Source organism: Eptesicus fuscus, chromosome 6 (assembly GCF_027574615.1).
Source record: "Eptesicus fuscus isolate TK198812 chromosome 6, DD_ASM_mEF_20220401, whole genome shotgun sequence".
Lineage (NCBI taxonomy): Eukaryota > Metazoa > Chordata > Mammalia > Chiroptera > Vespertilionidae > Eptesicus > Eptesicus fuscus.
In genome coordinates, this window is record NC_072478.1 from 6710840 (window position 1) to 6723656 (window position 12817).

The 12817-nt window shown below is 43.1% G+C and overlaps 2 non-coding genes across 2 annotated transcripts; both read right to left on the reverse strand.

Moving 5' to 3' along the window:
• Positions 1–4606: 4606 nt before the first annotated feature.
• Positions 4607–4678, reverse strand: TRNAE-CUC (transfer RNA glutamic acid (anticodon CUC)). The gene has a single exon. It is a non-coding gene; the product is annotated as a tRNA-Glu (tRNA).
• A 223-nt stretch (positions 4679–4901) lies between these two features.
• Positions 4902–5006, reverse strand: TRNAL-CAA (transfer RNA leucine (anticodon CAA)). Its single transcript has 2 exons — positions 4969–5006; positions 4902–4947 (listed from the first exon to the last, which is right to left on the reverse strand). It is a non-coding gene; the product is annotated as a tRNA-Leu (tRNA).
• Positions 5007–12817: the final 7811 nt, after the last annotated feature.

Genomic DNA, 12817 nt, shown 5'->3' on the forward strand with positions numbered 1-12817 from the left:
GTTTTTTAAGGAAATAGAACAAAAAAGTCATCAGATTGGTATAAAAGCACAAAAGATCCCGAAGAGCCAAAGCGATCTTGAGAAAATAAAACAAGCCAAAAGTACCACATTCTCTGACTACAAATTATACTACAAAGCGACAATAATTGAAACCGATGCAGAAAAAGCATTTGGTAAGATACAACAGCCACTTACGATGTTGTTTCTGCACGGTATTGGCAGAAAAAACCAAATCGACTTATGGAACAGGATTGAGAGCCCAGAAATAAAACCACGTGTATGTGGTAAAACCTTTGTCTATAAAGGACTAAAAATATACAATGGAGAAAAGAAAGCCTCTTCAATAAATGCTACTGGGGATATCAGACAGCCACAGGCTCTCTAGTGAAACTAAACTGCTATTTGTCCCATTACTAAAATTAACTCAATATGGACCAAAGATCTAAGTCCTGAAACAATAAATTACTTAAAACAAAACCTAGTTACTAAACTTACGGGCCTTGGTGTTAGAGAAGAGTTTATGAATTTGATCCCAAACTCAAGGGGAGTACAGGCAAAAATAAATGAAGGGGAATTATATCAAACTAAAAAGCTTCTACATGGTCCTGGCCAGTTTGGCTCAGTGGATATAGAGTGTCAGCCTGCGGACTGAAGGGTCCTGGGTTCGATTCCAGTCAAGGGCATGTACCTTGGTTGTGGGTACATCCCCAGTAGGGGGCGTGCAGGAGGCAGCTGGTCGATGTTTCTAACTCTCTAACCTTCTCCCTTCCTCTCTGTAAAAAAAAAAAAAATCAATAAAATATATATTTTTTAAATTCTGCCTGGCAAAAGAAATAGCCACAAAAACAAAGTGCAACCAACCAAATGGGAGAGATATTTGCAAACAGCTCCGACAAGAAGTTAATATCCAAAATATATAAAAACTCACACTACTCAACACCAAACAAACAATCCAACTTTAAAAGAGCAGAGGACCTGAACAGACACTTTCGCAAGAAGACATACAAACTGCCAACCGATATGTGAAAAGACGCTCATCTTCACTAGCTTTTAAGGAAATGCAAATCACAACTACAGTGAGATAGCACCACACACCTGTTAGAGTGGCCATTATCAAGAAGGTCAGTAATAACTGTTGAAGAGGTTGTGGAGACAAAGGAACCCTCATTTACTGCTGGTGGGAATGTAAACTGGTATCTCATTATGGGGAGCAGTATAGAGGCGCCTCAAAAATTAAAAATAGAGTTACCATATGACCCAGAAACCCCTCTTCTGGTTATATACCTGAAAATTTTGAAAACATTTATTCGCAAAGATATATGCACCTCTATATTCATTGCAGCATTATTCATAGTGGCCAAGACATGGGAACAACAAAAATGTCCTTTGATAGATGACAGAATAAAGGAGATATGGTGCATATGTACAATGGATTATTACTCAGCCATAAGAAAAGATGAAATACTGCCATTTGTGACAACATGGATGGGCCTTGAGAATATCATGCTAAGGGAAATAATTCATACAGAAAAAGTGACCATATGGCTTCACTCAGATGTAAAATATATAACTGAAAGGAAGAAATGAACAAATAAGAACAACAAACAAAAACTAATAGACACAGATGACATGGAGGTTACCAGAAGCAGGAGGGAGAGGGTATAGGGGCTGAAATATATGGTGATGGAAGATTTGACCTTGATAGTATTGTACATTTGAAACCTATGTAATGTTATCAACCAAAGTCTCCAATAAATAGAATAAATAAAAAAGATGACTGGATAGAAATGTTGAGATACATATATAAAATGGAATATTACTCAGTTATAAAAAGGAATAAAATCTTACCGTTTGTAACAGCATGAGTGGACCTAAAGGATTTTATGGTAAGTGAAATAAGTAGTTAGAGAAAGACAAATACCATATGATTTCACTTGTATGTGGAATCTAAAGAACAAAATAAATGAACAAAGAAAACTGAAACAGACTCATAGACACAGAGAACAGACAAATGGTGGCCAGAAGTAAGGGGGGTTGGGCAACTGGGTAAAAAGGTGAAGGAACTAATAAGTACAGATTGGTAGTTACAAAATAGTCATGGGATATAAAAACAGCATAGGGAACCATCAACACATTACAAGTGCTAGCCAGGATGTGAAGAAAAGGAAACCCGAGCTCTAGCCGGGCTTGCTCAGTAGATAGAGCGTTGGCCTGCGAATGGGTTCGATTCTGGTCAAGGGCACCTGTCGGGGTTGCAGACTCAAACCCCAGTAGGGGGCGAGCAGGAGGCAGCCAATCAATGATTCTCTCTCATCATTGATGTTTCTATCTCTCTCTCTCCCTCTTCCTTCCTCTGAAATCAATAAAAATATATTTTTTAAAAAGGGGTGGGGGGACCCTAGTACATTGCTGGTGGGAATGCAGACTGGTGCAGCCATTATGGAAAATAGTATGGAGTTTCCTCAAAAAATTAAATATGGAACTACCATTTGACCCAGTGATTCCACTTCTAGGAATATATACTAAGAAATCCGAAACACCAATCAGAAAGGATATATGCACCCCTGTGTTCATAGCACAATTTACAATAGCTAAGATCTGGAAACAGCTTAAGTGCCCATTTATAGATGAATGGATAAAAAAGCTGTGGTACATTTATACCATAGAATACTATGCAGCAGTAAAAAAGAAGGATCTCTTACCCTGTGAGACAGCATGGAGGGACCTGGAGAAAATCATGCTAAGTGAAATAAGTCAGTCAAAGACAAGTATCACATGATCGCACTCAGATGGGGAATCTAATTAACAAAGTAACCTGGTGAATGGAGTGGATCCAGAGACCTGGAAGCATGGAACAGAGTTCGGAATCTCAGAGGAAAGGGGGGAAGGGTGGGTGGGTGGGAGGTAACCAACCAAAAACCTTGTATTCACATATGCATAACCCATGGACACAGACAATAGGGTGCTGAAGGCCTGGGGCAGGGGGTGGGGGGCGGGTGGGTGGGCGGGATGGAGGGGGTCAATGGGGAAAAAAGGGGACGTATGTAAAAAATAATAAAAATAAAAATAAATAAAAACAGCATAGGGGCCGAAACCGGTTTGGCTCAGTGGGTAGAGCGTCGGCCTGCGGACTGGAGGGTCCCAGGTTCGATTCCGGTCAAGGGCATGTACCTTGGTTGCGGGCACATCCCCGGTGAGGAGGTTGATGTTTCTCTCTCATCGATATTTCTGGCTCTCTATACCTCTCCCTTCCTCTCTGTGAAAAATCAATAAAATATATTTAAAAAAAACAAAAAAAACAGCATAGAGAATGTAGTTAATAATACTATATAATAACTATATATAGTCAGGTACTGAAAATATTAGTGGGAGCACTTTGTAAAACATAGTTACTGCACTTGAAACTGATACAAAATAATATTGAATGCTAACCATAATTGAAAAATAAAATTTTAAAAAACACTAAGGAAAATCTAGAGACCTAATAAGAAAGCAGAAAAAAATTACAAATTGCCTAAATACCTAGTAAATAACAGCAAACAAATAAGAGAAAAATAAGCAAAAAATGGCCAAATAAAATTCAAAAGAATAACATAGAAATAAAAAGTACAAAACATCCTGACTGGTGTGGGTCAGTGGTTGAGCGTGGACTCATGAACCAAGAGGTTCCGTTTCAATTCCCGATCAGGGTATATGCCCTGGTTGGGGCTCCATCCATGTCTCTTTCGTGGATGTTTCTATCTTTCTATCCCTCTCCCTTCCTTTCTCTCTAAAATCAATAAAAATATGTTAAAAGAAAATACAAGACCAATTAAAAATTCAAATAAAAATCCCACTTCATATATCAAGGAACTAGGGAGAAAAAAAGCAGAAGCCCAAAGTCAGCAAAAGGACAGAACTAAAAGATTACAGCAAAAATAAATGAAATTGAAAACAGAAAAACAATAGAAAAGACTTAAAACACTAAGAATTGGTTCTTTGTCAAGATGAAAACTGCCCAGCCTCTAGCTAGACTATTCAAGAGAAAAAGGGAGAAGACCCAAATCAACAAAATGACAAAGGAAAGAACATACATTATAAATGATACCACAGAAACACAAAGAATCATAGAAGCTACTATGAACAATATGCCAACAAACTGGAAAAACTAGAAGAAATGGGTAAATTCTTAGAAACATACAACCTGCCAAGACTGAATCAAAAGAAATGGAAAATTTGAGCAGTCCAATTACTGGTACAGAGATTCAATCACTAATCAAAAATCTCCCAATGGGAAAAAAAGAAAAAGCACAGGATCATATAGATTCACTATAAAATTTTACCAAACATTTAAAGATATGTACACATATAATACCTTAATAAAAAAAATTGGGGAAAAAAAAAAAAAAGAAGTAATGCCAACCCACGGCAAACTTTTGGGGAAAAATCAGAGAAGGAAACACGGTGAAATCTCATCCTAGTTAAGACATTGTAGAAATAGTACAACACCTAACACGTAGTGGGAGCTCATTAACCACAGTAACGCTAATCTCTGATAATAACTTTCTTCCCAAAATAAATCAAATATATTTTATACTTTCAAGGTAAGGGAAAAGAAAAAGACTTCTTCCCTGACCGGGAATCGAACCCGGGCCGCGGCGGTGAGAGCGCCGAATCCTAACCACTAGACCACCAGGGAGATAGTAACAATGCTCCTTCTAATTCACTAAGTTCCTGATATGTGACGCAAGTTGTGGGTGTGATTGTGATTGGATGATTTTCATAAGGTTTAGACCGCCTCCTTCTCCTTCCCTGGCCGCCTCCCAGCCACCGCAGACCCGGAGAAACAAGCAGTGAACAGTAGAAAACACTGGTTTCTGAGGGGAAAGGACTGGGAATGAGGGGGGCAAAAAAAGGTTATGTGTCAGAAGTGGGATTCGAACCCACGCCTCCATACGGAGACCAGAACACCCGTAGGTAAGGGAGTCCCTTGAGTCTGGCGCCTTAGACCACTCGGCCATCCTGACACCTCTGCCATTTCTTCACCATGTAGCCTTTTAGCTGTGGGCACACGGCTGGGGACCTGTCCAGACCCTGCGGAAAACCGAGGGCCGGGTCAGCTCGCAGGAGCCCAACCCTGGCCGGCAACATCCCGCAGCCCAGGCCGACAGGGCGCCAGGCGACAACCCAGTGCTGCTCCCTCCGCGTCTCATCGGCTGGGACCCCCGGCTGCAGGGAGATCGCGGGCACTGGGAGAGCAGAAGGGACGCAACTCTTCCGGCGGTCCCGCCGGCTCGGGTCTGGCCCCAGGAGCGCCGCCCGGCCCCGCGCCCGCACCCGGGCGGGAGGGGAGCGAAGTCGGCCGCAGGAGCCCGAGGTCCCGCAGAGCGGGCTGGAACAAGCCGTTCCGTCCAGGCAGCGATGAGTGCAGCGGTAACGCAGGGAAGGAGGGTCCGGGGTGCAAGCGGCCCCGAGCCCCGCCCCACGCGCCTTTGCAGCGCAGCGGTGAACGGAGTCCGAGAGCCGTGGGAGAGAATCGGACCTGGTGGTGACAGTCAGTTTTGAAGGTGGAGCCAACAGGATTTTGGCTCCATAACTCGAGGATTTTTTGGCCCGCAAAAAACAAAACTTATACTTCTTCCTTTTCAATGTGGATGCCTTTTATTTCGTCTACTTGTCTGTCCATTTTTCAAATGAGTTGTCTTTTTGTTCTTTACATATTCTGGATACTAGACCTGTATTAGTTATATAACTTGCAAATATTTTTTCCCATTCTGTACGTTGTCTTTTCGCTTTCTTTATAATGTCCTTGATGCTCAAAAGTTTTTCATTTTGATTAGGTACAATTTATCTACTTTCCTTTGTGCTGCTCAGACTTTTGGTGTATCTAAGAATCCATGGCCAAATCCAAGGTCGTGAAGATTTACCCTTCTTTTTTTCCTAATAGTTGTATCATTTTAGCTCTCATGTTTAGGTCGCCTGTCCATTTTGAGTTAATTTTTTGTATATGAGTTAGGAGTACAATTTCATTCTGTGCATTCTTTTCCGGTTGTGCCAACACCATTTGTGAAACTGTTTTCCTCCAATGTTCAAAATCAATTGACCGTAGATACATGGGCTTATTCCTGGGCTCTCGGTTCTACCCCAGTGGGCTGTGTGTCCATCTTTGTGCCAGAACCACGCTGTGTTCATTACTTTTGCTGTAGCTTTGTAGTAAGTTCTGGAATCAAGTAGTGTGAATCCTCCAACTTTTTTTTTTTTCCCCTTCAAGAATGTTTTGGCTGTTTGAGGGCCCTTGCAATTCCAGACGCATTTGAGAATTAACTCTTCCACATCTGAAAAAAAGAATTCCCTGGGATTTTGTTAAAGATTGCATTGAGCCTGCGCATCACTTTGGGTAGTATTGGCTCTTAACAATATTGTGTTCCAGTCCATGAACAGAGGATATCTTTCTGTTTATTTAGGTCTTTCCTTCATCTCAACAATGTTTTATAGTTTTCAACGTACAAGTGTTTCACCTTCTAGGTTTAATTTATGGACAGGTATTTTATTATTTTGGGACTATTGTAAACTGAATTGTTTTCTATTGTAAATGGAATTGCTGGTGTATAGAAACTGTACTGAATTTTTTGTTTGATCTCATGACCTGCTACTTTGCTAAACTTAGGTATTATCTCTAGTAGATTTTTTTTTTTTTTGGTGGATTCTTTGGTACTTTTTATATATAGGATGATTTTGTCATCTGTGACTAGAGAAAGTCTTATTTCTTTCTTTCCAATTTGGATAACTTCTATTTCTTTTTCTTGCCTAATTTCTTTGGCTAGAACTTCTTAGTGCAATATTGAATAACAGTGGTGAAAGTGGACATCTTTGACTTGTTTCTGATCCTAAAGGGAAGGTTTTTAGTCTTTCTCCATTGATTCTGATCTTAGCTCTGTGTTTTTCATACATGCCCTTCATATTCCCTCAATATTTTTAAATGCATAAGATAAAACATATAGGATTATAGAGGAAACTAATTACCTAGTATGTTGAAATTCTGTTACCAAAAAAATTAAAATTAATTTGTGATACTGTAATACGTATACTTATTAACACATTAAATAAGCTATAGTATCATTTGAATTAGTGATAAGTATAAATGACATTCTGAAATGTTTACAGCTGTAATGTGTAATACTACTGTGGTTTGCTATCTTCATTTTTTTAAAAATATGTTTTATTGATTTTTTACAGAGAGGAAGAGAGAGGGACAGAGAGTTAGAAACATCGATCAGCTGCCTCTTGCACACCCCCTACTGGGGATGTGCCCGCAACCAAGGTACATGCCCTTCACTGGAATCAAACCTGGGACCCTTAAGTCTGCAGGCCAACGCTCTATCCACTGAGCCAAACCGGTTTGGGCTGCTATCTTCATTGTTAATGGAAGGGGATACTCAGCTAGAAGTTAGTGAAGATAAAGACGTAAATTGTTTCCATCCAAATTCATGGGACCCTGAGTTCTAGCCACTAGAATCCCAGGCTAAAACCCCTGAGGTCAAGAGAAAATTGGTGATAGAAAAGATGGACATGGCATGGAGAGGGAGCATGCCGTTGTGCCCGGTAAACAGTTGGCCATCTGAGAGCTATAAGAACAGTAGCAAAGGCTTCCTGCCAGGTGAATGAGATGCAGGAAGAGGGGATAAGGGTGTGTGCCAGGGGAGTGACTGCTGTGGTAGAACCTGGACTGGAAGGGCAAGCTGGGGAGGGAGGACAGAGGTGGAGTGGGTCAGTGGGTGGAGTGCCAGGGTGTCCAGAGCGGACCAGAAGGAGAGCACTAGAAAGACAGGTGGTGGTGTTAGAAAACAGGATGCTTTTGGAATGTTGTCAGGTAGCAAGAAGACACCGCTTTTAGGACTGCCTCAGCAGGCTTGGGGAAAGCTTTGACAGATGACATGGGACAAAATTATATACTGATGAAATGCTTTATTTCCTAGATTCATTAACTCTGGATTTTTCAGTGTTAAAAATGTTCAAATTCAATAAAACATTCCATGCATAAACTAAAATGTCTACTCACAAATATATTGCACTTGGCAGTTCACACTTTGTTCACTGTTTGGCTTCCTAGCAAGTGGCTGTGGAGAATGACAGCATTGTTTAACCCAAGCTGATCTTCTGTCTTCTCAGCACTGTGCTATGGTTTCTTTCAAATCCACTCAGGTGTACGTGGTACCTTCAGTCTGTGCCAAAATGAGCTCAAGTGGTTCCAAACCAAACTCTTAGAAACTTGCTTTGGAAGTGAACATGTGTAGCTGAGTGGGCCTGTGTCCAGAGCTGACTCAATAATGGGAATTCTCCAAATAAGCTTCCATTAGAATATGCTTATTAAAGGATAAATGAGGAAGGGGAAAGTGGATCTTATCGGAAGCCTGAAAATCCACAACTGTGGCAACCACCGGACAGCTGTGAGCCCCAGAACACCGGTCCCCAATTGGCGCAAACACGCGGATTCAAAGGAGCTCTTCACTCCACCACGGAAAGGTCAGATTTCGCCTGGGATAAGGTGCTGTCTGGCATAGAATATGTTTATAAAAATAGGTTTGTCACTGCTTACTACTCTCTAGAAATGGAAATGGTTCTGAAAGCTTGCTTCTGTCATTCCAAGAATATTTTGATTATCAATTTTAAAAAATTAAAAATATTTCTAAAATTTGCAATATGAACACATTTAAAATGAGGTATATAATATCAAATTCACCAATAAAGCGTATTTTCAGTGAAATGCATAAAAGATTTAAACAGACCCAAAAAGATCCACAAAAATGTAGAAAATATATTCCAATCAATTTACAATAAAGCAGCTTACAACGATTTTTTTTTTTTAAAGGATAATGATAATGTGCTAGTTGAAGTATAAGGATCTTGGGATAGACAACCTAAACCGTTATTCTACAATTGTTTAGAACTTAGACTACTGCATGGTTTTACCTGGGAGAAGTGTTTTAACACTGACATTGTTTACAATTGACAGGGACTGGTGGTAATAAAACACACACTGAATTGTTCGGTTTTATTTATTTTTAATACGTTTTTATTGACTTGAGAGAGAGAAAAGGAGAGGGTGAGAGAGAGATGGGTTGCCTCCTGTATGCATCCCAACCAGGAATCAAACCCACAACTTGGGTATGTACCCTGACCAGGAATCAAATGGGCAACCTTTTGGTTTGATACATGGGACAATGCCCAATCAACTAAGCCAAACTGGCCAGGTGGTGTTTGGTTTTATTTTTATACTAGAGGCCGGGTCCCTCGGCCTGGCCTGCAGACATCCCCTGAGGGGTCCCGATTGTGAGAGGGCGTAGGCCAGGACAACAGACCCCACTGGTGCACGATCGGGGCCCAGGAGGGACGCAGGAGGTTGGCTAGCCAGGGAGGGACCGCAGGAGGGCTCCAGGGCGTGTCCACCCATCTTGCCTAGTCCCCATCGCAGGACCCCAGCAGCAAGCTAACATACCAATCAGAGCATCTGCCCCCTGGTGGTCAGTGCGCGTCACAGCTACCAGTGGAACAGTCTAACGATAGCTTAACCTTATATATATATAGAATAGATTAAGATTCTTTCCAGGCTCTGCCCCTGGCTCTGGTTCTAGCCTGCTGGGCTGCTTTCTTGCAGTTTCACTTCCTGGGAGTAGTTGCACATGTAAGAGATAACAATGCCCGTGGATTTATGTCAAGGGTCTTTTTACCTTGTAGAGAGTGGGTTGAGGAGAGAGGATGGGCAGGGCAAGAAGTAGGGGTGGCTGAAGAGGTGGTGCAGGCAGGGTAGGAGTTGTGGGGTGGAGGACGAAATGAGAGTAAAGAGGAAGAGTTTGAACCGGGCCATCTGATTGGGACTTAGAAGTGGTCCTTTCTTCCTGCTCTCAAACCTTTTGCCCCTGTCTCCTTAGTGCCTCAGGGTCCTTCTCTCAAGTATCCAAGTTGTTTCTTTGCTCTTCTTTGACCTTCCCTCTCCCCGGTTATGCCCTCCCCAAGACAAAAATCCCCCAAGATAAACTGAACTTTGATAGGTCAGCAAAGCCCAGACCCTCAACTAGTGGTGGCCTTGGACATACTCACACAACATCACATCTGCCACCTCCTAGGCCCCAGTATATGGCGTTACTAGGGGAGTGGGAGACTCAAGAAGTTTAAATGCTCAGATTACAAAATGAGGGTCTTACAATGGCCCCTAAAATGCCTCCCCTAGGGTTTTGCCATCCACCCTCCTCTCTCCATAGTGGATTGCACTAGTGCATGCGGCGGAAGAGAGGGTTTCATTCCCCATGACCACTCCCATATCATTGTTCATTCTAGTAAAGCTCTCCAAGGAAATACAGCCTTATTTTTAAGTCTCAGTGGAAATAGGAACCACCTCACTTTAACACCACTTCTTGCTACCAAGCAACTTGCAGATCCCACCTACCCCCAGTGTTCATCCAGATCTCAGTTCTGCTCTAGTCTGAAATTAGTGCCTTCAGAATATTAAGACTTCTGTTAATAAACTTGAAACTGTAGTCACCTCAATACATGCAGTAGCCAGACTTGGATTTTCCTGGTGGGGAGGGCAGAGGGTCAGGCATTTGTCCTTGGGCATCGTGCTGGGTGTCTTCAAAGCCGAGAGAGAGAGAGAGAGAGAGAGAGAGAGAGAGAGAGAGAGAGAGAGAGAGAGAGAGAGAGAATAATCAGGAGTGGGCCTTACAACAAAAGTCCTTCCCAATCATATCCTCACTAAACACTTTTCTCACTTTATTTTACTGTTGGGGCTGTTAACATGTTATGTCCTTTCCCAAGCATTCCAAGTAGGGCTATGGGAGGGACACGGATGGGGACCGTTTTTACACACAACTATGGCACGCTTCTGGGACTCTTAGAGATGCTCTGTGATCAAGTCCAGCCCATCTGCGTCTATCCGGTGGAGCATCTTTCATTAGAATTTTGATCTAGGAGCAGAGGGGTGGGATGGGTAGCCTCCGTGAGTTTAGGAGAAAGCCTAAAGGGTGTCAAGGCTAACGAGCCCACCACTCTGATCCAGCAGACCGCAGTCTCTGCTCAGGGCTCCAAACAGGAAGCTTCGCTACAAGCTGGTGTAGGTGCTCCTAGAAAGAGTAAACGGAAGACTGACAACCAGAAAGTTGCAGCATGTTTCCCAGAACGCACTGGTCGAAGGGGTTTCAGTTCTCACCAGCTGAATTGCAGTCTGTGGAGGCTAAGATTCACCAGGCCCTGGGAGGTGCAAGCAAGGAAAGATGGTCATTTGGGGAACCACCCGAATACGGTCTGCTGAATGGACCGAGTGAACCAGGAGGGGAATGCAACAGGAACAGAATTAGGAGGAAGAACTTAGAATGTTGGTGGCTCATAAATTCTGTATTAAAAGCCTGGTGCTGGAAGATGGCGGAAGATAGGTTGGATCCTTTTTTAGCTGAAATGTAAAACTTTCTAGGTACAGAGGAAGAAAACTGAAAGAATGAGGCAAGGAAAAGGGAAGACACAAGGAAGGAAAGAAAAAGGAGTCAAGAATATACAATGAGAGCCAGAAAGGAAGGAAATGGGTATAGTTAGATGCGAAATGACAGTAAATGGAGAGAACAGGGATGAGAGAATAGAGATGAGAGGGAAAGAATGAACACAGGAAGTGGAGCAGAATGAGAGGAAAGCTTAGGGGATTCCAGTTGGAGTCCTAGCCCGCCAGTATGTAGCCGAAGAAAAGGTAGAGGGTGCAGTAGGCCTGACTTAGGGGACTAGTGTTTTGTCAAGACCCTGTCCTTGCTTTCATCTCTTCCTGTGAATGCACAGAGGTGCCACAGTACAAAGGCCTGGCACGGGGTGAAATGACTATGAGGAGAAATACTGAATTGGGGAAGGGGTTGAGGGGGGGCGGGCGCTAAGGGGAAAGAGAGGCACTGCCTTTACTAGAGGAACCCCATCTTTGAGCTCTCCTCACCCATCCACCCACAAAAAGCCAGGTTTTACTGAGACCAAATCAGGTTTCTCTTCATTTTCGTCTTCACCAGAGGTGGAGGCGTAAGGTAAGGAGTGGTCCAGGAACTTGGATTCTAAGTGCCCGAGATGGCCCTGCCTGAATCACAATGTTGTTGTTTTTTTCCTTCTCTGGACATTTATTCTGGAAATACCTTTACTTCTTCTGCAACACACCCAAGGCTAGGTGCATGGATCTCTGCCGCAGCCTGGGTGATAACTGATCTCTGCCACAGCCTGGGTGATAACTGATTTACCCCTGTAATGTTACCAGACAGGGACCAGGTCCGGAGCAGGTCTGCCTCAGGCCGGCCTGTAGTGTGTGGGTTCTTGACTCTGTGCAGGAAAGATTTCACAGCAGGAGTCCAGGTGATTTTTTTTTAATTTTATTGATTTTTTTTTTACAGAGAGGAAGGGAGAGGGAGAGAGAGTTAGAAACATCAATTAGAGAGAAACATCCATCAGCTGCCTCCTGCACACACCCCACTGGGGATGTGCCCACAACCAAGGTACATGCCCTTGACCGGAATCGAACCTGGGACCCTTCAGTCAGTCCACAGGCTGACACTCCACTGAGCCAAACCGGTCAGGGTAGGAGTCCAGGTGATTTTGAGAGCCCATTTATTAAATGTACTGGGGACAGTGAAACAAAGGAAGGACTTGGGGTAGAAGCAGCAGCAGGAGAGAGCGTAGGCGGGGCTCTGCTTGGCTCCCTAGGAATGTTACAGGAAAGAAGTGAGCCTGGGCAGGGCTGCTGTGAGCTCACTGGGAAGGGAAGGTCACAGAGACAGGGTGAGCCTGGGTGGGGCTGCTTTAGCTCACTGGGAAGTCAGAGAAA